The sequence below is a fragment of the Equus caballus genome, chromosome 14 (genome assembly GCF_041296265.1).
Source record: "Equus caballus isolate H_3958 breed thoroughbred chromosome 14, TB-T2T, whole genome shotgun sequence".
Classification (NCBI taxonomy): Eukaryota; Metazoa; Chordata; class Mammalia; order Perissodactyla; family Equidae; genus Equus; species Equus caballus.
In genome coordinates, this window is record NC_091697.1 from 64,934,232 (window position 1) to 64,959,267 (window position 25,036).

Here is a 25,036-nt window from a genome sequence, read left to right on the forward strand (position 1 = left end):
CCTAGCAAAAATATTGAAATAAAGGTTACATTTTTCTAGAAAGTAGATATGATAGAATTCTGGTGATATACATCAAAATTATTAGTAATGTGCAACAAAATACCTATTCTCTTGAAGTTTGTTATAATAGGCATTGATTTGTATGTGTATCTCCTGTATAAGATCGTTACTCTTGTAATACAGACAAGTGAGATGCCTGTATTGCAATGAATTGTCATTTTCTGTTTTTGTTTTGTTTTGTTATCCTCTCATCCTCAAATGTAGGTTTAATTCCTGGCTTCTGCATTCCCTGGCTCTGTGACTTAGAGAAGCCAGTCAACTGATATAGTAATGCTCAGTTTCCACATGTGTGAAAATGGCACTGGGAGGAATAAATGATGTGTGTGTAAGTGCCTATGCAGTGCCTGGCAACAATAGAGCCTCACTAGATATGATTCCCCCACTGTCCCACTCTGTACTTCTTTGTTTTCCATTTCTCCCATATTAGTTCCTCTGGGTACTACCTCTGCTGTACCATCTCCACTCCATACCTTCAGAGGAACACCTCTGGGCAAAGGGTGATGGCTTTCAATGACTTTGGATAACAGATGGACCTGATAGCCTTCCCTCCCGTGAAAGAGGCTGGGTACCTCTCCTGAGGCTGCCACCACTCCTATTCTGGCATTCTTTTCTATGCCTGTGCATAGGAGTCAAAGCTTGGGAGGACCACCCACCATCATTAGGCAGTGTGGGGTTTGGAGCCCTCTTGCCTCTGGGGGCAGAGGTCTTCAACCCAGCAGATAAAGAGATGTAGATTGTCAGCTTGGACTTAGAGGACACGGTTACTCTAAACTTCATTCTGATCTTCAAGAAAGGACAGGTTGAGAACAAAGAAGTGCTGAAAACCTTGGGAGAAAATGAGAGCTTCTTGGAATTCAAATGAGCAAAAGACAGGAATGTTAATCAGTATCTTACATGCATCCTAGACTATGGAAAAGTGAATTTCAAAAAGTTCAAAGAAAATATATGTTTGGTCTTATGTCCAGAGGGTTTCTAAACGGGTATAGATAGGTCCAGAAGGAGTAGAAAACGAAATTCTAACTATATAATAAAAATTAGCCGTATATGGAAGAAAAACTAAAGAAATCAATATGGTTGCTCTGAGAACTCTCCTTTGAGCTCAGATTTGTAAAAAGTAAGTCTGAAAGATCAAAGAACTTGTAGCCAAGAACAAAAGCAATGCAATAGCACAAACCTAGAAGAATGGTGTCACAAAGAATAAAGTAAAAAGCAAGCTCAGTTTTTCCAGGGAACTAAATGACGTTTATCAATGTATAAGGAGCAGGAAGAACAAGGAACTGTTAGTCACATTTCTAAGAGATTATGATGTAATGTTAACAAGACAAAGAGAAAATAGAATTACTCAACTCCTATTTTGCTCTGTCTTCTCTACCAGAAGAATGACCTTCAGACTGAAAATGTAAAGAAGCCTGGCAGATGTGCCTGAGGACTGAAAACAAAAAGTCCTGGGCAGAGAGCCCCTTAATGATTTGCCATAGGGGAATGCAGCAGTGTGATGGATGACAGAAGCTGGACCACTACTGCAGTGGTCCATACAAGAGGTGATGAAGGACTGAAGTGAGGCAGTGCAGAGGGGACAGAGAAAGGAGGTAAAGTGAAGAGAAGCTGAGAAGATAGAACTGACAATCCATTGCAAAGACTCTCGAAAGGATTGGATATGCTGTTTGAGATGAGCACAGAGAAGGAAAGGATTTCACAGATCATTTCTGGAAACAGGAAGCAAACAGGATGAGGCGAGTGGAAAATGTGAGCAGAGAACAATCACATGAGCCTAGTGGTAGAGACAGAAAGTTGGGGTATGTTTCAGACATAGTGGGAACCGGGTTTCCCAGAATCACAGGTGATGATCAGGGAAATAGCTGGATATAAAGGGGCCATGGAGGAAGGGATAAAGTCTAGGTCCAAAGAATTTATGACCTATCAGAAAGTCCAGAATGAGGGCTCAACACCTGAGGAGGAGCTGGGGATAAGTAGGAAAAAAAAAGAAAAAAAAAAAGAGCCGTTCATGTACCTCCTCCTGTGGACACCATGTAACTGGAACATCCAGCTCAAACCTGAAGGAATCAAGAATTTTGTGAATTTCTTTGTGCTTTGTGGGATTGACTAGTTAACAGCAAAACTATTGAAAATGGACAGGACCACTCCTCTTTTCCCTCTTAAAGGAAGGGTATCTGGGTTACTTAATTGTTGAATGGCAGGGTGTTAATGCTAATAAAGTAAGTTTTGTGGTCCCACCAGCACTTAAAGTAAGGCTTCCTAAGGTAGACCAGCAGTCAAGAGAGGCTGCCCCAAGGACACGACGTATGGGCTGAGAGCTTGCAGATGAGTAAAACTTTGCTTGAAAAAGTATTGCACACATTGGGAGCGTTAAGACTTTATTCAGATCTGGGTGCCTCGCTTTAAAGAGAAATATTGCTAAACTGAAGCTCTGCTATATGAGGAACAGGAGACAGCCAGCCAAGAGTCACTGACACAGCAGGAAAGCTGTTTTATCATTCTGTGTAGCCTCTGAGGAGAGTTGGATCTAATTCTGAGGCAATCTAGCATCGAGGTCAATCTCAGAGTCTCCAGACTCAAATATCTGGATTTGAATCCTGGCTCTGCCATGAATGACATTACCTCATATGTATAACAACAACAACAACAATAATAATACATACTGCATAGGACTTGGGGGGGGTTAAATGAATAAATACATGTCAAGTGTCTAAAACAGTGCCAGGGACATAGCAGTCGCTCAATACATGTTGGCTATTATTGTTCCCTAGTGAATAAAATTTATCACAAATAGGTGTGTGTCATTATATAATAGAATGTTTTAGCAATCCAAGTTGTTGAACAAAATAATCTGAGTTATCTGAAAAAATAACCTGAAGTGTTTACCCAGACAGTAGATGGTCATCTGGAAGAAACAAGGAGGAGCTGACACGTGCGTTGAGTGGGCAGATGAACTGGATGACATCTAGTCTTTCTGACTTTCAGATTCCCTAATTTCACGTCTAAGAACTGGATATTCCAAGAGTATTCATTTCAACTAATAGATATGTTCCTGGTAACAAACTATTTATTAAATGTTCTGCAGAGCTTTCCTTGTCAGGAGAAAAGATCCATTTTTTAGTTTCAAAAGACCATAGGTCTTTTTTTTTTAAAAGATTTTATTTTTCCTTTTTCTCCCCAAAGCCCCCCGGTACACAGCTGTATATTTTCAGTTGTGGGTGCTTCTAGTTGTGGCATGTGGGACACCGCCTCAGCATGGCTTGATGATCGGTGCCATGTCCACGCCCACGATCCGAACTGGCAAAACCCTGGGCCACCAAGCGGAGCGCATGAACTCAACCACTCGGCCACGGGGCAGGCCCCAAAACCACAGGTCTTAAGCTAAGACATAGCTGCGTATTTCAATTTGTGTTGAGTCAAATCCCAAGGAAAACTATGTCTTTAGGTGATAAGGTGGAAACAAAGAACACAGAATTTTTAATAGGTTTTCATTCCAAATGTGAAATGAGGGACTTTTAATTTACTGTCAAACCGCCACAACCATTTTTTATGCACTTCTTGGTTATTAGTAAACTGATTGTATTTAATCAAGTCAGCAATGAGCAGTAGGATCAGTCAGAAAACACAGATTTTGTTTTCCTTTCCAGGGTTTTCCTCAAAATTCTTGATCTCAGTGAGAGCACTGATAATCCGTGAATTACCTGGGCTCTCAAAATGCAGAAAAGAATGAAAGGAGATTTAGAAGGAAAACATTGGCCCATTTTACTGAGAATTCAGCCAGGCTGATTTGCTCAATGGTTAAAGAGTAACAGCGACTACACTAAACACCAGAATGGTCAGTGCAATTAATGCAATTAAAGTAATTAGTCCTGGCAGCTGTAAGGTCAAATAGAGGTAGCTTTGTAACAACAATCTGCCACTGCAAAATTACTGACATTTCCAACTAAATTATATTCTCTAAATTGTTGCCTTAATGCTAAATAAATAAAGTTATGCTAATGTAGGGACTGATTACAGATTGAAATTAGCACAATTGCTTGTTATACAGTCTGCTAGGGTTAACATTTTTTAAAAACATAATTAATGGCCTTTGCTTACTGTCTCTGGTTATAGATCCGGCAGCTCATTTGCATTCTTTTGCAATATGCTGACAGTGCTAAATGTCTAAGAAGAAAGATCTCATCTGCAGGCAGAAAATGCGTTTTTCACGTCATCAAGCTAAAACTTGTTATGGCTTCAGGCCAGTGTTAATAACAAAGATGACCAGAAAGGGAATGGATAAGAATGAGGCTAGAATCCCTTTTTCTTTTCTGTCTTGTGATCCAAGCCTTTTCTGGAGTCAATGTGAAATGTAATTGCTCTTTTGACCTCTATCTTCTCTCTCCCCAGGTCTGAGGAAGAGCTACACTGGTTGATTATTGCAGGAATGAAAGGCACTCTGACCTTGTCGACCAAACGGCTTGCAGCTTTCAATGTTGCCCATTATACCGAAGGCAGCAACTCCTGGAGAGAGGCGGAATCTACAGGAGAGCTGCTCCCCGGGCAACCTGCCAGAAAAGGCTTCATCAGCAGCAGTTCAGACGTGGCCAAACAGCTCAGGCAGCAAAGGAAACAGCTGTGTGTGTGAGGGGGGAACATAGTATATAAAAATATTGTTAGCACACAGACTAAAGAGCTCTCAGGCATCTATGCTAGAGAGCGCCTTTGCTAATACCTTCCCGTGTCATCGCCTGAACTGAAGACTGACCTGGTAAGGTTTGCTGAGGAAGGAAGCAGTAACCAGTGTAAGAGCAGCTACTGATTGCCTAAAATAGGCTGTCACTCACTCAGAAGGGTTTATGATAATACTCCTATGTAAATAGGAATGTAAAGTGATTTTCCGGCAAAAAGTAGGTCGGGATATTTAGTTACAACAATTGTTCTAGATTATAAATTATTCACTACAAACCTGGTTGGATTGTTTTTAGAATTTATGGTTAACGGAAGGATTAGGGTACAACTCACAATGAAAGCAACATGCTCTCTCCTCCAAGCCCTGCAGTTAACGGAGGCTTTGCTTAAAATCAGCTGTGGTTACTTTGCATATCTGCTAGTTCTACTCCAATCAATTCTATTCAGCAAAATTTTATCAAGCATTTATTACGTGCCTGAGCATTGTGGGAAAATAAATGACTTGCAAAGTGTGCCCATGAATTAATGAGACTGGTGGACCAAACAGACACAGAAATGGCGCCGTTTGTGTTGTCGTTCCATTTCATTCACTGAGGCAGAGCACTGAGGGCCTGCTATGAGTAAGGCACGGTGTTAGGTCCTTTAGATTCTGACTTTCATTAAAGTCCTTCAGTAATTTTGAGATTTGTAGTATCATCCCCACTTCAGGCAGAGTAGATTTCCTGCAGTAATAAAGGCTTTGGAGTCTGGAATTAGCCAGACTTGGGTTCAGACTCAATTCTGTTACTAGTCAAAATCTGTGCAATCATTTTTCTGGGCTTTGCTTGGCCTAATTCCTATAACGGAGGAGATCAGATGAACCCAAGAGTTTTTCCAGCTGTATATTTCTATGAGAAATATTGTTGAGCAACCATAGAGCCCAGATTTTCTGGGACATCACAACTCCAAATATAGTGGCCCGTTGTGCCTATAAAAATATTTATGTCCATCAAATGCTGAATTCAGGAATCACGATCTCCCTATCTATAAATAAAAAGAATCGTCAGAGGTAGGAAAAGAATGACAAGTAAAGGCTGGGGAGAATGGTTTTAAAAGATAATTTTCTTTTTTTTAAAGATTTTATTTTTCCTTTTTCTCCCCAAATCCCCCCTGGTACATAGTGGTGTATTTTTAATTGTGGGTCCTTCTAGTTGTAGCATGTGGGATGCCGCCTCAGCGTGGCTCGATGAGCGGTGCCATGTCCGCCACCCGGATTCCATTCAAGGAAACCCTGGGCTGCCTCAGCAGAGCACAAGAATTTAACCACTTGGCCTCGGGGCCAGCCCCATAAAAGATAATTTTCAAAGAAGGGTAAAATCGTGAGCCTCATATAGATATAAAAATGAATACACGGTAAAAATTTGATTCTACCTATTAATCAAAGAGGGAACGGACAGATGTTATAACTGGTTCAAGAGCATCTGAAGAGGCACATTTAAAGATCAGGAATATTGAAATCAGTATGCATATGAAACAAAACTGGTTTCTCCACGGGGAGTGAGAGGGAAGTCAATTGAACCTCTACCAGATGGGGAAGCATTTGCATGTCTGTTACCTTATAACATATGAAATTGTAAAATAGACCAGACAATGAAAGGCTAGCATCAGAGAGCAGGAAGGCTGTGCTGTATGCAGACAATGCATAGTTTCCCATTGAAGCACAAAACTTCTCGTGGAATATGGCATTTCATGTGATTTCTGATTCTTCAACGGATATCTGGGGAAGGATCTCAGTGGGGGCCTGGGTGTGATCTGGGATCGCCTGGGAAACTTTCAAAACAGAATCCCCACCTCCGACTGGCACTGAAGATTCTAATGGATGCTCTGAACAATTAGAGGGCCTCTTCAGCTGCTTTTTCAGTTTGAAGTTATGATTGGAGGAGACCTCGAAATTCAGCTGTGTGCAGTATTTACAGGTGCCGTATTTCTTCCTGATCCTCTAAGGAGCCTTTTGTGACTTTCCTTGTTGTGGTTTGAAAGTCATGGAGTTGTTAAGAGTTTAGTTCACCAGGGTTGCTAAGGACCAATGTTCACAGTGAAGGCACAGGAAAGTCAAAGGAAAAACAAAAGAGAATTAAAGGAATAAAAAAGAGGGAAGACTAGGATAAGGAAGAATAGGAATAGGGAATAAGAGAGGAATCAGCTGGTGCAGAGGCGTGCCAAGGATGCCTCCCGTAGAGCTACTTTGTTAATAAAAACACCATTTCAAACTCAGGCCCATGAAGAGTAGGAGTAAAAAGAAGCTTTATTTGGAAAGCTCTGCAGCTTTGTAGATTTCCCACCTCCACTGGAAATCCAACTGGTCATATTTTTTACAAATTTATCAGAAAGTATGTATTCTATTTCTGTTATAATATATGAAATGCTCTCAAACACATTGTTCCTGCAGTTTTACACTTTGAGTTTTTTCCCTCTCTTTCACACTTCCCTCCCTACACAAAAATTGAAAATAAAGAAAATGATCAATTGGAAGCTGCATTGAAGACTTTTCTATTTTATTTTTTAAAACACACCAGAGTAGTTCCCCGTTATCCGCGGTTTTAGTTACCCGTGGTCAACTGCAGGCTGGAAACAGATGATCCTCTTTCTAACCCATCTTCAGAAGGTCAGTAGTAGCCTAGTGCTAGGTCACAACACCTACGTCATTCACCTCACTCCATCTCATCACGTAGGCATTGTATCATCTCACATCACCACAAGAAGAAGGGTGAGTATAGTATAATACAATATTTTGAGAGAGACTATATTCACATAACTTTTATTACAGTGTATTGTTATAATTGTTCTATTTTATTATTAGTTCTTATCAATCTCTTACTGTGCCTAATTTATAAATGAAACTTTATCATAGGTATGTATGTGTAGGAAAAAACATAGTTATGTATAGGGTTCGGTACTATCAGGTGTTTCAGGCATCCACTAGGGGGTCTTGGAGCATCTCCCCCTCCGATAAGGGGAACTACTATATTTTAAATGGACTAGACTAAAGGAGATAATTATAGTTCTGAAAAGGAGGTTTGTGAAAATACCACAATATGGGCTTAGCTCAGCAGCTAAAATGAAATATGAAAAAAGAAAAAATGGAATGTGGAGAACTTTGTGGTGATTCTAGGAAGATTGTGAGAATCACTAGAGATTGATAACTGAGATGACAGAAAGACAGCATAGGGTCAGAGCATACCAGCCCTTCCGTTTAGTAAAGTAAACGGAAAGTAAATGTGAATCTGGAGTCACTCTTGAAATAAAATTTGAAGAAACTTGATAACTCTCAAACTCAAACGGGTCAACTCAAAACGGGAGGCTATATCATCTTGACTAAATCCTTCATGAAGTATGGACACCAGGAAAGGAATGAGGCCCCGTGGTTTTTCTACATGACATAGTGCAGCTGGCCAGGCAAACTCCCTGTTGGCAGTGAAATCACTGTGTTTGGACAAGTCAAAAAGGGTTAAACCAACTAACACCGTGAGGCAAATGAAAGAATGCTACTTGAGCCTCTTTGAAGTCAAAGTTTCAAATAAATTGTTTGGTCCAACAGAATAGTTTCTTTCTTTTCATTGTTTTAACCTAAGGGATGAAGAAAAATAAATCAATGTCAGATTAAAAAAAAAAAAAGCTCTGGTACCTGGACATAATATATAAAAAATAAAAATAATTGTTTGTGGGGAGAAGAGAAAGCCAATAAAACTTATAGAAGCTTCCTTTTAATAGTACCCATTGTTTAAAAAGGAACCTTAGAGCTATTATTCCTCTTTTGATCTTCCCCAAAAGCTATGAGGTGTACAAAATCCACCCAAATTGCACTGCTTTCTAGCTGTCATGTTTTAAATAGTATCATACACATACCTTCCAAGTTTTGAAAAGCCCATTCAATGTTTTATATAAAGGCAAGTTACCAGAAATGAGCAGAGATCGCCCTACTAAATATAGCAACGTAATTACCGTCATGTAAATTATCTCGTCTACATAGTGTTAGAACAATGAGAGAAAAGGTTTATCTCGACAAAGTTTGAATAAGTAGAGGTGGCATTGATTCAGAATATCCATAAATTCATGGTCCACCGGCAGTGGGAGGGGGAAAAAAGAGCTCCTTTAATTTCAGTATCCACACGCGCTTCCTGTTCATTTGCATTTGGGGAGTTTTTCCACAGTGTATTCATTTGCTAGTGAGATAATGTGTCCCTGCGTGATCAGATAACAGAGGGATAGAATTACTAATGATGAAAGGAGGCAGCCCAAGGGCAAGAAAGCAAAGCAGCCCTTCCTTTTCTCACCTAATCTGGGTGGATCTGAATTTCAACCATCTCAATCATTTTTTTCTCATGGTGCTGGTGGGGCCATTTTCCCAGAGCTGGGTTGGGTATTGCAGATGGAGTTCTACAGATTATTTTTTGAAAGTGCCATTCAAAGAAGTAATGTGATGTCATTGGGCTGACTGGCTGTTCTATTCTGGCTATTTGTATGTACTTCTCGGCTAAAAAATTGAGGGCAGTTTAATTCAGCCGTCATTCAATAAGTGTCAGCTATTTTCCGGGTACTATGGAAATAATAACACAGAGGTTTTGTCCTTTAAAAACAATTTTTGAGGGGACTGGCCCCGTGGCCGAGTGGTTAAGTTCGCACGCTCCGCTGCAGGCGGCCCAGTGTTTCGTTGGTTCGGGTCCTGGGCGCGGACATGGCACTGCTCGTCGAGCCACGCTGGGGCGGCGTCCCGCATGCCACAGCTAGGTGGACCCACGGCGAAGAATATACAACTATGTAACGGGGGGGGGGCTTTGGGGAGAAAAAGGAAAAAAATAAAATCTTTAAAAAGAAAACAATTTTTGTATAGAAAGTTAGAAAGCTGTGATTCAAAGAAATGTTTAAATTAATGATTAGAGTAATAGGATGTTACTGGCAGGAGAGCCTCAGAAGAATATAGATAGTCTAAATAGAAGTAGAGGTGATGTCTTATCCTTAAAGTAAAGACAAAAGTAACGGATTTCTCAGAGCACTCAGTGGACAGCAATTCAGTATTCCCTAGGACAAGTGAAAGACAGGAAGCCAACCCTGGGCACTGGAGCTGGGAAGCAGAATGGAGACTTGCCTTGGGTTCAGGCGTCTCTGGTCTGCAAACTAGACAATTAACCTGGCCCTTGTTTTCCCTTACTGTACACTTCCAAAAGTCTCCAGAACAGGAAAACTGTGTCCTTTTAGGAAAAATGTGGGAAAGCAACAGCATGAAGATCAACATTTCATTGATGTGAATAATACAGAGACCAAACACAAACATTCTTATATAATGGAAAGGATGTAGTAATACACAATGAAGAAAGACTATTTTGCTTTGGCAGACATAGGAAACTTTCCAAAGGTAGCTTGGAAGCGTGAAGCACTCAATTGGCTGACCTGACTGGGGAAGGCTTAGCTTCTGTCATCTATTGCCTGCAGCTCTTTGGGTCAAGTTCTTCCCTGGGGTGAAGAAGAGCTTAGAGTAAGAAACAACTTGCCAAATTTGAAGTCACTCTGCCTAGGCCACCCAGAAATGCCATAACTCTCAATGGGCTCCTAATACATTCGTGCTTCCCTATACCAGCCCATGGGGGTTAAGCCTTGTTTGGTTCTGAAATCTTCCAGGCTGAATAATGATACTCTGGGCCTTGTCTCCCACAGAGAGCAAAAGGAAGTATGAAATAGTCACAGTCTCAGGGAGAAAATAGTGTTTCTTTAGCGGAACACTGGTGCCCACTGAACAACTGTTACAAAGGAAATGTAGCTCCTACAATGAGGGAAATTTTTCCAAGCCTACTTTCCAAAGGTGAGTGTGTAATAGCAATAATCCTAAAAATGAGAATGCAATTCATGAAGGAATCCCTTGCAACCTGCCACCCTCACATTCTAAATGTATTCATTTCCCAAAACCATCAGAACATATCCTAAATTAAGACCAACACACAAGCAAAAGCAGCATTGTACCACCATTTTTCCACCACTGCACTGGCCATTTTTCAACCACAGACCCCCATCCCACTGAGCCCAGACTAGGGCAATTACAGAGGAGATAGCAAGAAGTGAATAGAGGAAAAACTGACAAAGATAGATCGGGTACGGGCAGAAGGGGTGGTGATGGCAAAGAATGTTTCAAAGATAGTCTCTCAGTTTCTGAAGGGAATGATGATGCGTTTATGGAGATACAAATTCTGGAGAAAGACTGGATTTGGAGGAGAAAGACCATGATGGGGAAAAATCAGAAATGAGAAACATCCTGCAAATAGAGAAATGGGAACAACTGAAAGAACCAGGCCCCACAGGAGATGGTAAGGAACCAAGTCTGCATATAGGTTGAAAGGTTAACCTTAGAAAGAGGAAGGACAGACATTCTTCTTCTAAACTCGGAAACACCTTGCTCTAAGTTAGGAAACTCCTTCATTTAAACTAGGGAGCTAACATTTACTGATGGGTTTGCATGTCCCTGGCATAATGCTTCAGCACTTTGTCATATAATTGGATGCTGTTAAAAGAGCAGGCTATCATATGACAGCCTTTATTTTCTTTGAGTCTACAGAACAAGGACATAGGCTAAGACTAATAAAATAGAGATCAGATTAGAAAGATGGCTACATTTGGGGGTATGCATTGGGGAAGGTGAAAGGAAAATGACCAAGGATGAAAAAAAAAAAGGAACACCAAATAGTACTGAGTAGTGAGAGCTGAATATGCATATGTCATTGTCTTAGTTTTTCTTTTTTTTACATCATCCAGAGTCTGTAGCAATTAGAATGGAAGAAAATGGTTTGCTTTGTTCTTGAAATAGTTATATTCTTAAAAAGCTAGGCTGAAAAAAAAGCACTGAGAAAACAGAAGTTGCTAGCATATTTCTAAGCTTAAAAGTATGGAAGATTCTTAAATCCATGCCCTTCCCAGGTCAATAGGTTAAACGTAAGTCTGTATTACATTGGTTCAGATACCCAGCAGGATTCCCAAGGGTTTAATCCTACAAATTAACAGCACTGGGAGATAGGGTTCTTGCATAACTCCATGAGCTCTCTTAACAAGTGTTTTGTGAATCTCTGAGAAATACAGTGCAAATGAAAAAAAGCAATATAGTTGAATTGCCTGAAAATGTTACATATTCTAGCAAAAATAGCTACAATAAACTCTCCTGTAATACGCAGTTGAACAAGTTGGCTTATTCAATTTAACAAACATTTACTAGGTCCTCCTAGGTGTAAAGCACACTGCTAGACACTGGGGGATACTGTGATGATGATGATGATGATGATGATGACAGGAGCTAACCTTCATGGAGGGCTTACTATGTACCAAGTACTGTTCTAAGCTCCCTACGTGCATCTGTCTCAGTAAGTGCTTATAACAACCTTATGAGGTAGGTCTAATCCCCATGGTTCAGAAGCGAGAACTGAGGCATGAACTGGTCACCCTCTTTGCCCTGCTGAGGCTCAAGGCAGTAAAAGTCAAGCCTTGAGGAAGAGCTTCCTGTCTTCCTTTCTTCTCCCTTACTCTCACTGTAAAAGTGTTATTAGCAGGGAAGTTGAACTCAGAAGTTACCAGGGTTGGGGGCCTGCCTGATGGCACAGTGGTTAAGTGCACACGTTCCAGTTGGGTGGCCTGGGTTCGGCGGTTCAGATCCCAGGTGCAGACATGGCACCACTTGGCAAGCCATGCTGTGGTAGGCGTCCCACATATAAAGTAGAGGAAGATGGGCGTGGAAAAAAAAAAGAGGAGGATTGGCAGCAGTTAGCTCAGGGCTAATCTTCCTAATAAAAAAGGAGTTACCAGGGAAGTACAGTGGACTTTTACATGAAGTCTAGATGTTGAGAAAATAGACCAATTCTTTATTGTCATATCATATCAGATTATCTTGATTGTCATAAAGATATATTTAGAAGTGTTACAAACAGCCTTGAAAAAAATTGTCTTTGGATTGTTGATTGTATTGGTTAATGGGTAACCGCTGAAGGCAGCTGGAGGCAGCCATATGCACAAGACCATCAATCTTTTTTTTTAAACCTTAAAATGTCTGACAGGGTGTGAGTGCTCCTAATGAGAACGTAGGAGTGAATGCATGTGTGAAAACATTCTAATGTGATAATTCATATTTTATTTGTCTCCTTTAATAAATTTTTTAAAAAAGGAAATTCTGTCCACTGAGAAACATCTAGAAACATTATATATCTATGTCCTAAGATACTTTTAGGGGCTTCTCTACTACCAAGATTTTTAAGAATCATTTCCATATTGGAACTACTCCTCCCTTAAAACGTCTATCTACCATTCCATTTAATTGCTGACATTGGATTTCTTTTAACCCCACCAAAAATGTATCAGCTACCACTTGAAGCCTCAAGAGTATATACAAATTTGTTATACCATCTTTAGAGAAAAACTTGTAAATTTTAAGTGTTTATGTTTAGTTTATTAACATTATTTAAATAGTGACATAACCAGTGTTGATTTGCTGCCACTATGTCGGAAATATTGAAACAGTATTATAACTTAGCTCCACATTCCAGTTTTATCTCTAAAATTAATGCTTTTAGGCTCAATTTATGCCTGTCAACAAGTAATGATCATAGATGTGAGCTGGCTCATAATCCAGAGGTACTAGGTTACAATGTGTTGCCATGGAAACTGTGTTTTATTGCATTTTCTCTTCTTGATTTAAGGCATTTGACAATCATAGCAACTGTTTGCCAGTCTTCCCACATCATAAAAAATTCAAAAACACAAACAACCAAAAGGGAAAAAAAAAAGAAAAGAAAAGAAGATGGGGGGGGGAATCCTCTAATGTTCTTGGACCTCACTAGAAACATAAAAAAGAAATGACAGCCTTATGTTCAACATGGACCTTTTGTGAATTGTTTATCTCTCAGAAAGTCCAGGAGTGTCGGAAAATTCAATCAGTGGTTAGTCATCGAATGGACGTGTCTGCCTGTGGTTCATTTTGTTTATTGCACCATATATCTTTTATGATCACCGGGATTTTAGCCTGAAACAGCATTTTCTTTAACAAGAGCCATGTTTCCTTTAACGTTGTTTATTGCGTCTGAAACCTTATTCTTTGAAATCATGGTACGTTTTCTGTTGAGCAAAGGTCGGCAACTGAATCCCGCATGAATGTGTTTATTCAGGATCTAGAGTAAAAAAAAAAAAGAAAGAAAACTCGACCAGTTCATGTAACATTAATCACTTTGCCAGTGTTCAGCTGAGGTCATTGCCACATTCCTAGCAGTATTAAGGCAAGTCAAGATTAATCACGTACATTAAACCTTGGAAGGGAAGCGCGTGAAAGGGATCTCAAATTAGACATTTCTTAAAAGATGGAGAAGGGACTGCAACAAAATGGACTTATTCTGCGGCAGCTCGTCTTGCAACTTGCTTGGTTTTACTGCATGTGGTCAATATAACCGCTCTGAATCTACAGGCTTCCTTTTTCCTGTTTCTGGCAGTTTATAGGTCAAATTTAAGGTCTGTCTGAGCATTCGAAATGAAGACTCGTTCACTAAACATTTTCTCAGAACACGCAAACCACCAGGCACCAGCTAGGAACTGTTCATGCAAAGATGAACCAGATACCGCCCTCCCTCTCCCGCCTCCTCCGAGAAGCGCATGATGCACCCGGGAAGACCCGTACCAGATGTGTACAATCTGAATAGAGTTTTGTGGGAGTACAGAGGAGGGAATGAGTAATTGTGATGAGAAGGCAGAAAAGTTCACTTTACTGAAGTTAACGTTACAGGGGGAGAAAGGTGAGAAAAGCAGTTGAGGCGAAGGGAGTGACATAAAGGCCTCCCGAGTGTTCTCAGATTCATCAGTGATTTGATGGGGCTGGAGCAGAAGGCTCTTGGGGAGGAACTGAAGGGAGTAGCATCGGATGGGATTGTACAGTAAGTTGGAGCCAGAGTGCAAAAACCTCTGAACATGCACTTTATTCTAACAGTGATGAGACGTCTGTGAAGAATTTTAAGTAGGAAAATTTGAATAATCAGATTGTATTAGAAACTGATTATAATTTGGGTGGAGGGCAGGTTGGATAGCAGGTACGTTGGTAAGAAACTAGAATCACTGTCTTCAAAGAGGAGGAGAATATAATCATTCAGAAAAGCGATAATAGCTCAAATTTGGCTGTAGAATAGAGAGACACTTATATTATGGAACCAGATGGGATAAGAATAGTCAGCTGAGTTCCGGAAAGGAGCCAAAGGGTAGGTGATGGAGAAAAAGGAAACTGACCTGATGCCAAGAGATCTAGCTGGGGTGAATATGCAGAGGCTAATGCCGTTAACCAAGGCTTCTAAGGTCATGGGAACATTAAAATGGTGCTTTCTATTAAGATGTTGGACAAAATATTATGGCACTGATGAATGACTATAAGACTGGATACCTTGATTTGGGGGTCATGAACTTATACTTGGTTGTTTAAGTCATAGGGGAAGATGAGAATGTCCAAGGGGAGAAGGTAGAAAAAAAGAGGGGCCAGCCCAGTGGCGCAGCGGTTAAGTTCACATGTTCTGCTTCTCGGTGGCCCAGGGTTCACCAGTTCAGATCCCGGGTGCGGACATGGCACGGCTTGGCACGCCATGCTGTGGTAGGCGTCCCACATATAAAGTAGAGGAAGATGGGCACAGATGTTAGCTCAGGGCCAGTCTTCCTCAGCAAAAAGAGGAGGATTGGCAGCAGTTAGCTCAGGGCTAATCTTCCTCAAAAAAAAAAAAAAAAAAAAAGAAGAGACAGCCTAGGGAAGAGTTTCTAGGAGAGAAACTGTTTCTTATTTGTATGATAATTTTCACACTGAGAAAAAAAAAATAGAGGCTTGAGGAATTTTTACATTTTTCTCTATTTAAATAAAAAGTAAACTTGGCACACAGAATAATAATATCTAAAAGAGAGAAAATTTAAGAACAAATATTGGATTAAAAATACTTTCCCACTGGTTGCTTATATATATAAAATGCAATCTGTATTTAAGATGCTAGTGGGCTCATATTTAGAGTAATGTTTCATATAAGAGGCTAACATTATTTTGAACCATTGCAGCTTTAAATGTTCATAATATGCATATTTAAATATGTTCTTATACTATATGTGACAGATTTACATACTTCCCATGTCACCATCATACACTTCCATTAAAGATTTATTTATTTTTAAAAATACATTTTATATCCCCATAAAAAGGAGAAATTAAATCATAAAAATACACACCAAGTTAGTGTTTATAGTGTAACTACTACTCGCACAAAAAACCATCAGTTGGTGGCTGTCTTTCCCGTGCTCAGTATGGAGAGAAGGCCCAGGCGAGAGGTTAGTTTTTGCTCGTGGAGCTTTACATTTCAAGGACAAAATTTTCCTAACAACTCAGATATAACAAATATGAGATACAAAATGTCACTTTCTAATAGAGCAGAAGGTTGAAATTGTATTCATCCATGCTCAGTCTCACCTTCATTAATATTGAAAATTTAAGAATTGTTTATCATCCAGTAGCAACAAGTTATTGGAAAAATCAGTACTATACGTAGAACTCAGAAACACTATTTTTGGGTGGTTTATGCATTCCAACTAGTTTTCTGTTCATGTAATCATTCATTCATTCAGTAAGAACTTACTGAGCAGCCATAATGTGCCAGACTCTCCGAGTGGTTATAAGATGGTGATACCATCCTTGCATTCAAGGAATGAATATTCTTGGCCAGAAGATGAGATAAATTCTCAGGTTGCTATTGTGATCGGCTGTGCGGGCTGGCCTCTGTACAACCCCAGAGGGAGCCATTCACATTATAGGCTACACTGTAGCCCTGGAGCAACCCCAACCCCGGCTTAAGCTAATCGGCATCCCCATTTCCCTGGTCACAGTGACACAATCAGAGCCAATGAGATGTGAAGAGATGTTTGCTGGAACTTCTAGGGAAAAGAAGTTCCCTCTGTCTTCCGAAGAGCTACCAAAAGGAGCCCATTTTCTTCTGGATGATGTGATGTGAGGATGTGAGGTCAGGAATTGCTTCTGGTGTTTTCCCACTGGGAGCTAGGAGCCCGGAGTTGGTCTTCCGTCATGTGCAGCTTGAAGAGGAAGGCAGCAACGAGGCGGACAGAACGGGGGAGGAAGCACCCCGATCCTTACCGACATTGTGGTAGCAGGGGATCAGGCCTCCTAAAATGCCAGAACTAACTCAGTTCCAAAAGCCCATAAATACCCTTTTTTTTTGCTTAAGCCAGATTGAGTGGGACTTCTTAGTCACAATTGCCAGAATCCTGACATAGTCACCAACACTAACACCTCCCCTCTATGTAACTTTTGTGCCTATTCAGGTATCAACTGGTCATGTTCTTCCCAACGTGTATTCTGGTTTAGGGTAAAATGGATCCCAGTGGAGTCTGAGAGAATGGATCAGTTCAACCCCTCTAAGAGCTTGACCTCTAAGCATAGAGGTGGAGCCGACTGCTTTCCCATCCATCAGTTCTCTTTCAACCTGATGTGGAGATGATGACAAAAAGAATGGACTTTAACAAGAAGTATTTAACATTCAAAGCCAGCCTCCTGACTTGACACTATCCTCCTAGATTTGGAGGCTTTTTGTTTTCATATCTTCAGTGACACCTAGGAAAGTGCTTAACATGTATGTAATGCTTAATAAAGATTTGCTTAAAATTTTTTTGTTTTTAGTGTGGTAAAATATACATAACATAAATTTACCATTTTAATCATTTTAAGTGTACTATTTAGGGGTATTAAGTACACTCACAATGTTGTACAACCATTACCACTAGCCATTTCCAGAGCTTTTTCATCATCGCAAACAGAAACTTTGTACACGTTACACAATAGCTCCCCCTTCTCCCTCCAGCCCTGGTAATCTCTAGTCTACTTTCCGTCTCTATGAGTTTGCCTCTTGTAGGTACTTTATACAAGTGGACTCACACAGTATTTGTCCTTTTGTGTCTTATTTCACTTAGCATAGTATTTTCAAGTTTCATCCATGTCGTAGCACAAAGATTAGCTTTGAAATGTATTCTTCCCCCTTTCTCTCTAGAATGTTTAATTTTTGCTATTCAAAAAATAACATGTAAATATTGGGTTAACTTTTTAAAAAAACTAGAACATACTCAGGAACTGACGTATATTTAGGATCCACAAGGGACGAGGCACTGTACTAAGCCCTTTACAGACATTACATTATTTAGTACCCACAATCCTAACAGTTATCTTACTTTCAAAGACCCAGAATCATAAAATCGCACAGTATTATAACTAAGAAACAATCCCAGTTCTCTCCGACCCAGAGCCATGCTTTCCTCATTTCTCCACATTGTGGTGTTCCAGATAACCCAAATCAGAGAATGGTCTAACCATAAACCTATTTCTAATTATTGAATAGCTTTAAAATGTCCAGGATTTATCCTTCTAATTAGATTTTATATGTGTTGATATAAAAACTAGTTCATGCTAGCTGGGTTTACTCAAATCTTTGGCATGGGGCTACCCTCCAGAAACCTACTGAGTGATAGATAGTCTCACTTGGGGACTCAAGCTTTCTGTGTCCATGCTAGAGTTCACCGCACACCCACCATACACACACACAGGTTGCCATTTGTCTGGATGCCCGCTGTGCTTTGCACACAGTAACCAATCAATACACGTGTGCTGAATACATGCTATCCTTGCTTCTCAGAAAGGATCTAGGCTCCCTTGGACACGAGTGCTGATGAACTCCCGTGACCGTTCTTCAACAACCACAATAGGGCCAGTGGAATCTTTAGGGACAAGATGGAGCTTGCCTCTGCCTCTTCTGCCCTCTACAATCCCTTCAAGTTCCTTCTTCTATCCCTATTAAAAATAAATAAATGCAAATTACCTGTGATTTTCAGGATACTTATCATTATGACAGAGCTCACCATTCTTCTTGCCCCTCTGTGCTACCATTCTACCTATCCCAGAGGAATCCTGCCCAGCAGCCTTGAGAGCAAGACGAGGACCACTCTTCAGCTCAAATCCTATGTGATTGTCTGAAAAGGGATGGAAAAAGTCTTCTGGCGAATTTATCTTGTTTTCTAGAGGCAGAAAAAAGTGGGTCAGAGATTCTTTCCAAATCTAGGGCAAACCTATTTTTTGGTTAAGGACTTTATAAGACATTGCTCAATTTAACAAGCAAACCACATTGCCACATAGCCAGTTCTTCTGAGAGAATTGTTTCCCCAAGTTTGGATCATCGCTAAATGTGCAGTCATGCATTCTTCACTCACATATAGTTTAGCCTTGTCAATGGCTCTCTGGGGACGCTTTGGGGGAATTAGTGTATGTACTGGCAAGTGAACAGACAGTGCAGTTAGCAGACTTGGGTTGGAATCACTGCTCTAACACTTTACTTAATGTGAGGCTAGGAGCAACTCTCTGAATCTCCCTCTAGCAATTATTTAGCTATTGCTGTATAATAAAGCAGCCCAAAATCTAGTTCCCAGCTGATGCCGGTGCTGCTGGTTTGGGGACTACATTTTGAACACCACCAACCTAGTATACTCTATCTTATTAAAAAAAAAAAAGAAAAAGGCAAAACTCTCCTCTGATTTTACAAACACCTCCAAAAATGGTGCTCCAGTTCCCTCTTCCCCTTCACGGCCAAACTTCCTCAGAACATTATCTAATCTCACAATTTCCATTTTCTCACCTTATGTTCACCTCTCCAGCTAAAGCGCCCCACACCACCCACTTAGTCATTCCTTGACAGATAACCCTGTTTGTAACTATTGCATTTACTTTGTTTGTTTTCTTTGCCCCCCTAGCTAGAATGCAAGCTCCATGAGGCTTGCCTAGGGATTCAACATTATATCCCCAGGCACTACTACAGTGGGGGGGGGGGGGGGTCCTGACAGATAGCCCATGGTAAATAGACACTCCTCAAAGTCATGAATGAATGTGTTGAATGAATGAATAAATAATGTGATAACAGGTTTCTTTCATTGAGGTGAAATGCACAAAACATAAAATTAACAATTTTAAAGTGAAAATTCAGTAGCATTTAGTACATTCACAATGTTCTCCAACTACCATCTCTATCTAGTCCTAAAATGTTTTCATCACTCCAAAATAAAACCCCTTACTCATTAAAGTTACATCCTATTTTCTCTTCCCCTCAGCCTTTGACAACCTTCAGTCTGCTTTGTGTGTCTATGGATGTCTGTGGATTTATCTATTCTGGATATTTCATATAAATGCAATCATATAATATGTGACCTTTTGTGCCTGGCTTCTTTTGCTTTGCACAATGTTTTCAAAATTCATCCACATTGTAACATGTATCAGTATTTCATTACTTATTATCATTAAATAATATTCCAGGGTACGTGTGTATGTGTGTGTGTATATATATATATATATATATACACACACACCATAATTTGTTTATCCACTCATCTGTTGATGGACATTTGCATTGATTCCACTTTTTGGCTGTTGTGACTAGTGCTGCTATGAACATAGATGCACTTTTGTTTTCAATAGGTCACAAATCTCACTTGGAACTTGAGATGTGGGCAGTGATTTCTAGAGCACAAGCCTCATTCAATTCTTGCCTCTTTCTGATTTCCCACATACCCCTCATGGCCCAGGATTTCTCAGAGTCACTGAGAGTGGTTTTATGATCACATCTGCTTAAATATCATAGAATTCATAATCTAATTGTTTACTCTATGGATTAACACAGCAGGTTCCAAGTTGAATCAGGCTGCAGACAGAACTGGAGGTAGGTGGGAAGAGATTAAGGAGAAGGGTGGTAGGTGTAGTTAAGATTATGACTTTTTAAAAACATGCACATTATAAGGTAATCAATTTACTTATCCACAGATGGACTCTATGTTTCCCTCAGAAATGTCAGTAGCTGCTAATGCTTTCTGAATTAGACACTTGGAATCCCTTGGTGGTACGTTCAGTGCCATCGCCAGTGTTAGAAAGTTTTAATCCGCAATTAGATATATATTAAGCCATTAAAATATCATTGCATTTTAATGATTTGAATCTCTGAAAATATGTAAATTAGTAATGGCTTATTAAACTTTACAGTTTCGGCTTATTGTACAAAAAAGATCTGTATAGATTAGGGGCAAAAGCCTTTCGTGTATTTTCTTACATCGTTCTTCAGTGAGGATGACAACAATGAAAATATTCGTGCAATTAAGGATTTTAAAAAATAAATATATTAGCTATTTGAATCAAAGCTATTTTCATGAAAGCTGAGTACAAACAGTTGTTTAGGTCTCAGCACTTTATCTTGATCCCTGGCACTCTATTTTGTGCTTTGGAAAGCTCTACTCAATTCAAAACATAAATTTGGAAAAGGCTTCCTCCCTGAACCCTCCAAAAGCCTGTCGTTATGGTAGTTACTTAAATATTATTTCCATAGCTACGCTGGCTCCTAGCCACAGCCGAAATGCATATCAACAAGCTTGGTGTGAAATGAGAAGGGAGGGAGAAAGCGGAGACAGAGGACACTAATTTTCCTTCTTCGGAGCAGGAGGTATAATGTCTTTATAAAGTAATAATTAAAAGAAAAACAATTACTGGAACCTTATCTGGACCGTGCAGCTGCACTTCCTACTTGTGCATTAGCAGTGTTTCTAAGGTTATGACAAACCATGAAAATTGCATCTTTAGAGGAGTTTTATTCCTTTTCCTATGATTTGATTGAAACAGACAGCTACATTTTGTGTATATATAATTAGGCAGTAAAATCGGCTTTGAAGGCAGGTTTCCATTTAGTATGTGAGTCACACGCACAACAGCCTTTCATTCAACAGCCAAAGACTGATCTTTTTAATGCCTCGACTCGCTCAACATGTTTTCTGAATGCTACATCTTGCACTGAGGGAAAAAAAATCAGCCTTGAGCCCATATTTCTTTCTTTTTTCATCTTCTTTCCAAAGGAAAAACAATCTGAAAAGCCAATCTAGGAAGTCTTTGGTGATTTAACCTTACGGCAAACTGATTTTTATCGTCCTTTTTCCAGATTGTCGTTGGGGCACCAGTGAATGCCGCCCCAGTTCTTGGCGTATCTAATCCCTCTCATAAAAGGCCATTGTGGCAGTAAAACTGAGACCAATGGCTTTTTCATTCTCCACCTCTCAGCTCTCCAAAGTAATGGCACTGGGTCTCCTCGTCGTGTTTTTCTTTTCAGATGCATAGTTTCTCCCTTTAACGAGGTTTAAAAAAAAAGGGGAGGGGGGAAGGAATCCAATCCCATTTTCTTGGTGCTGTCCCCATATGTGGCACTAAGTGCTTTTTTTTCCTGAACTTAAATTAGGAAGAGCGTTTGAGATGCAGCCTGTTTTTATGCAAGAGATTTCCCTCTGAGATTTTGAGGACAATGAGAACAACCCTGGGTGTATTTTTTTTCTCCTAATAGCAATCAGGCCTATCAACTGTGCATCATCATCCCTTATCTGATTAAAAAGCCGTCGCCTATTAATCTCTATCCTTTCATCTCGCTGTATACCATTTGCTATCTCCTGTCCTGTTCTGGCAAACCCAAGGATGGAGAGAAATAATATCAAGCTACTTGGCTGATTTATGCAAGTGATAGTTTGTGTTTGTAGAATGCCTTTCATCCCAAGACCTCAAAGGGCTTTACGAACATTATCACATTGACAGGGCCCAGCTCCAACAGAAAGGGCACAGAACGGCCATAGTTATGCAAATCTCAGTTTCTAGTCTGATTAGTACCCTGGTAACCAAGAGAGAGGAACTAGGTTCTCATTTTTGATGTGAAATTCGATGTCCATGCAGGAATTTCAATTTCCAATTCAGGCCCCATCACAAGATAAACCACTCAGTATTCAATTTACCTCCTGAGATGTCCCCCTGGGGAATCTACTCCCCAAGATGAAGGGCTTTACATGACAGGCAGGTGTATATATTTCTTCAATTGGCCTAATCTAATAAAGCTGGACATGATTTATATGTGCAAAATGTTGCCACGTTAAATAATTCAGAATGAAACTGCCTTTTCTAGTTGTGCTACAAATAGATGTCAATCTGCATTTGATGGTGCCTGTATCCCCCGGGGACTCGGGACCGACTGAGAGAAAATACATTCCTTGTGCTGGTTCTGAGGCAAAGCATTGCGGACAGCTCTCCTGAGCATATGTGATTTGGGCCCAAACCAAATGAAATCTTTCAAAGGGACTGTCCTGGCTGGTTCTGTTTTTGTGATTAGGAGGAGCAGCTTCCATTGGAGACTGCGGTACCCAGTAGGATTTCTTTGTAAATCTGATACAGAGACTTCCCCTGTTGTAAGAGATGGAGGTGGACATGGCCAGGGCCCCAAATTGGCATGAGTGGCTTCACCTCCTAACAGTCCCGTCTTTGCTAACTTTCTCATTCCTCTTCACATTTCTCCCCTATTCCTACCTCACAATCTCTCTCCCCATTTCAATCTCATTCTCCTAAACTGTGGATTTTGAAAGATTTCATTTCACCGAAACAATATCTTGGGCCAAATTTTTATTGTAGCTTATCTCAAAGTCACAAAGTTTGCATTCATCTTTTCCATATTAACCATAGAGACACAATGGGGGCTGTCAGTTTGTAAAAAGAAGATCTCCACATCTCAAGAGCTTTATGCCTTTGAACTTCAGTGATGGTTTTCTTTTACGTGATAAAACACAACAGGCATTATTTCCCAATCGGAGCTTCTTTATTTACGAAAATGAAATGGCAACGTTATGAAAATGATCTGGCTAATATCGAGAGTTTCTTGATAACTTCAAAATGCCAGTTTGTATTATCGACTTACCCTGATTTTATCTACGGATGTGATAAAACAGGGGAAATTTACGTCCTGCGCCTTTGTGAACTAACCTGAGCACAGCAGTCAGTTATTTCGCCAATCTTGAACAGCTGACTGGAATCCAGTGTTATGTTACCCCGAAAGAGGCCGCAAGAAAAGGCCAGTGATGGAGTGGAAAATGCCCAGTGGGCCCTACCCATGAGCATCCCTGGGTCACACAGAACCAAGACGTGATTTTTCTGGAGCTGGCCCCATTTCAAATGGGCAACGTGTAGTTAATATTTCTATTAATGCAAGCATATTTTTGGTGCTTATTTTAAACTCAATTCAGAGGAATATTCTACATTTAGGAAAGGAAATCTTCATTGATTTTTAATGATGGAGTGGGGGCAGTTAGAGAGTTAAAATTCCTCCTGCTCTCATCACAGTCTCTCATATCGTCCTTTTCTATTTTCTTCATAGCATTTCTTACTATCTGAAATTATTGTATTTATTTACTTGTTTACTTATCATTTCTCAGCTTCACTAGAGTATAAATTCCATGATAGCGGGAACTTTGGTATATGTAATAGATAACCCTGGTGCCTATAACAAAGCTTGGCACACAATGGATACTCAATAGGTATTTGTTGAAAGAATTAATGAATATTGGTAATATGGTGAATGCCCAGAAATACCTTCTTCTAAACAGATATATAAACATTTGATAGATTTCTGATTCTGTAATTCTGATGTAAAAAACATTTAACTAGTATAAAAATGATCTGGGCCAGCCCCGTGGCCAAGAGGTTAAGTTTGGTGCACTTGGCTTCAGCAGCCTGGGTTTGGTTCCTGGGCACGGACCTATATCACTTATAGGCAACCATGCTGTGGCGGCGACCCACAGACAAAATAGAGCAAGATTGGCACAGCTGTTAGCTCAAGGCAAATCTTCCTAAAGCAAAAAGAGGAAGATTGGCAATGGATGTTAGCTCAGAATGAATCTTTCTCAGCAAAAAAAAAAAAAAAAAAAAAAGATCTGGGGGGCTGGCCCTCTGGCTTAGTGATTAAGTTCAGCACACTCTGCTTCAGTGACCCAGGTTTGGTTCCCAAGTGTAGACCTACACCACTTGGCAGCAGCCATGCTGTAGTGGTGACCCACATACAAAATAGAGGAAGACTGGCACAGATTTTAGCGCAGGGCAAATCTTCCTCAGCAAAAAAGAAAAAAGATTTTATTACTTTATTTTGATTGTTGTTTGGTATAAACATTAATCCACTAGAATTAATTGCAAGCTGATATCCAATGACTCTCTATGTCCACTTTATCATATCTACACTAAAATGAAAAATCACAGGTATATGAACGGCAGAATTAGTGTAAGATGCTAATGTGAAGTTATGATTTTGAAACAAAGTTTAGACATAGGTTGTAGGTAGTTTATTATATTCAAATTCATAGTTTGTGTAAGTCATAGACTGCACCCCTACCAACTAGTCTATGAACCAAGGAC

At 40.0% G+C, this 25,036-nt stretch overlaps 2 long non-coding RNA genes across 3 annotated transcripts in view; one reads left to right on the forward strand and one right to left on the reverse strand.

Moving 5' to 3' along the window:
• Window positions 1-6,566: 6,566 nt before the first annotated feature.
• Window positions 6,567-17,416, forward strand: LOC138917305 (uncharacterized). The gene is made up of 2 exons (XR_011425114.1): window positions 6,567-6,683; window positions 17,077-17,416. It is a non-coding gene; the product is annotated as an uncharacterized lncRNA (long non-coding RNA).
• The window catches only part of LOC111767824 (uncharacterized), a 33,992-nt gene continuing 22,731 nt past the window's right edge, over window positions 13,776-25,036 (reverse strand). Inside the window, exon 4 of one of the 2 annotated variants that reach the window (XR_002799688.2) lies at window positions 13,776-13,901. This is a non-coding gene — a long non-coding RNA (uncharacterized lncRNA). Of the gene's footprint in view, window positions 13,902-18,714; window positions 18,817-25,036 lie in introns of those variants that run through there. The other variant, XR_011425111.1, reaches the window with a different exon arrangement.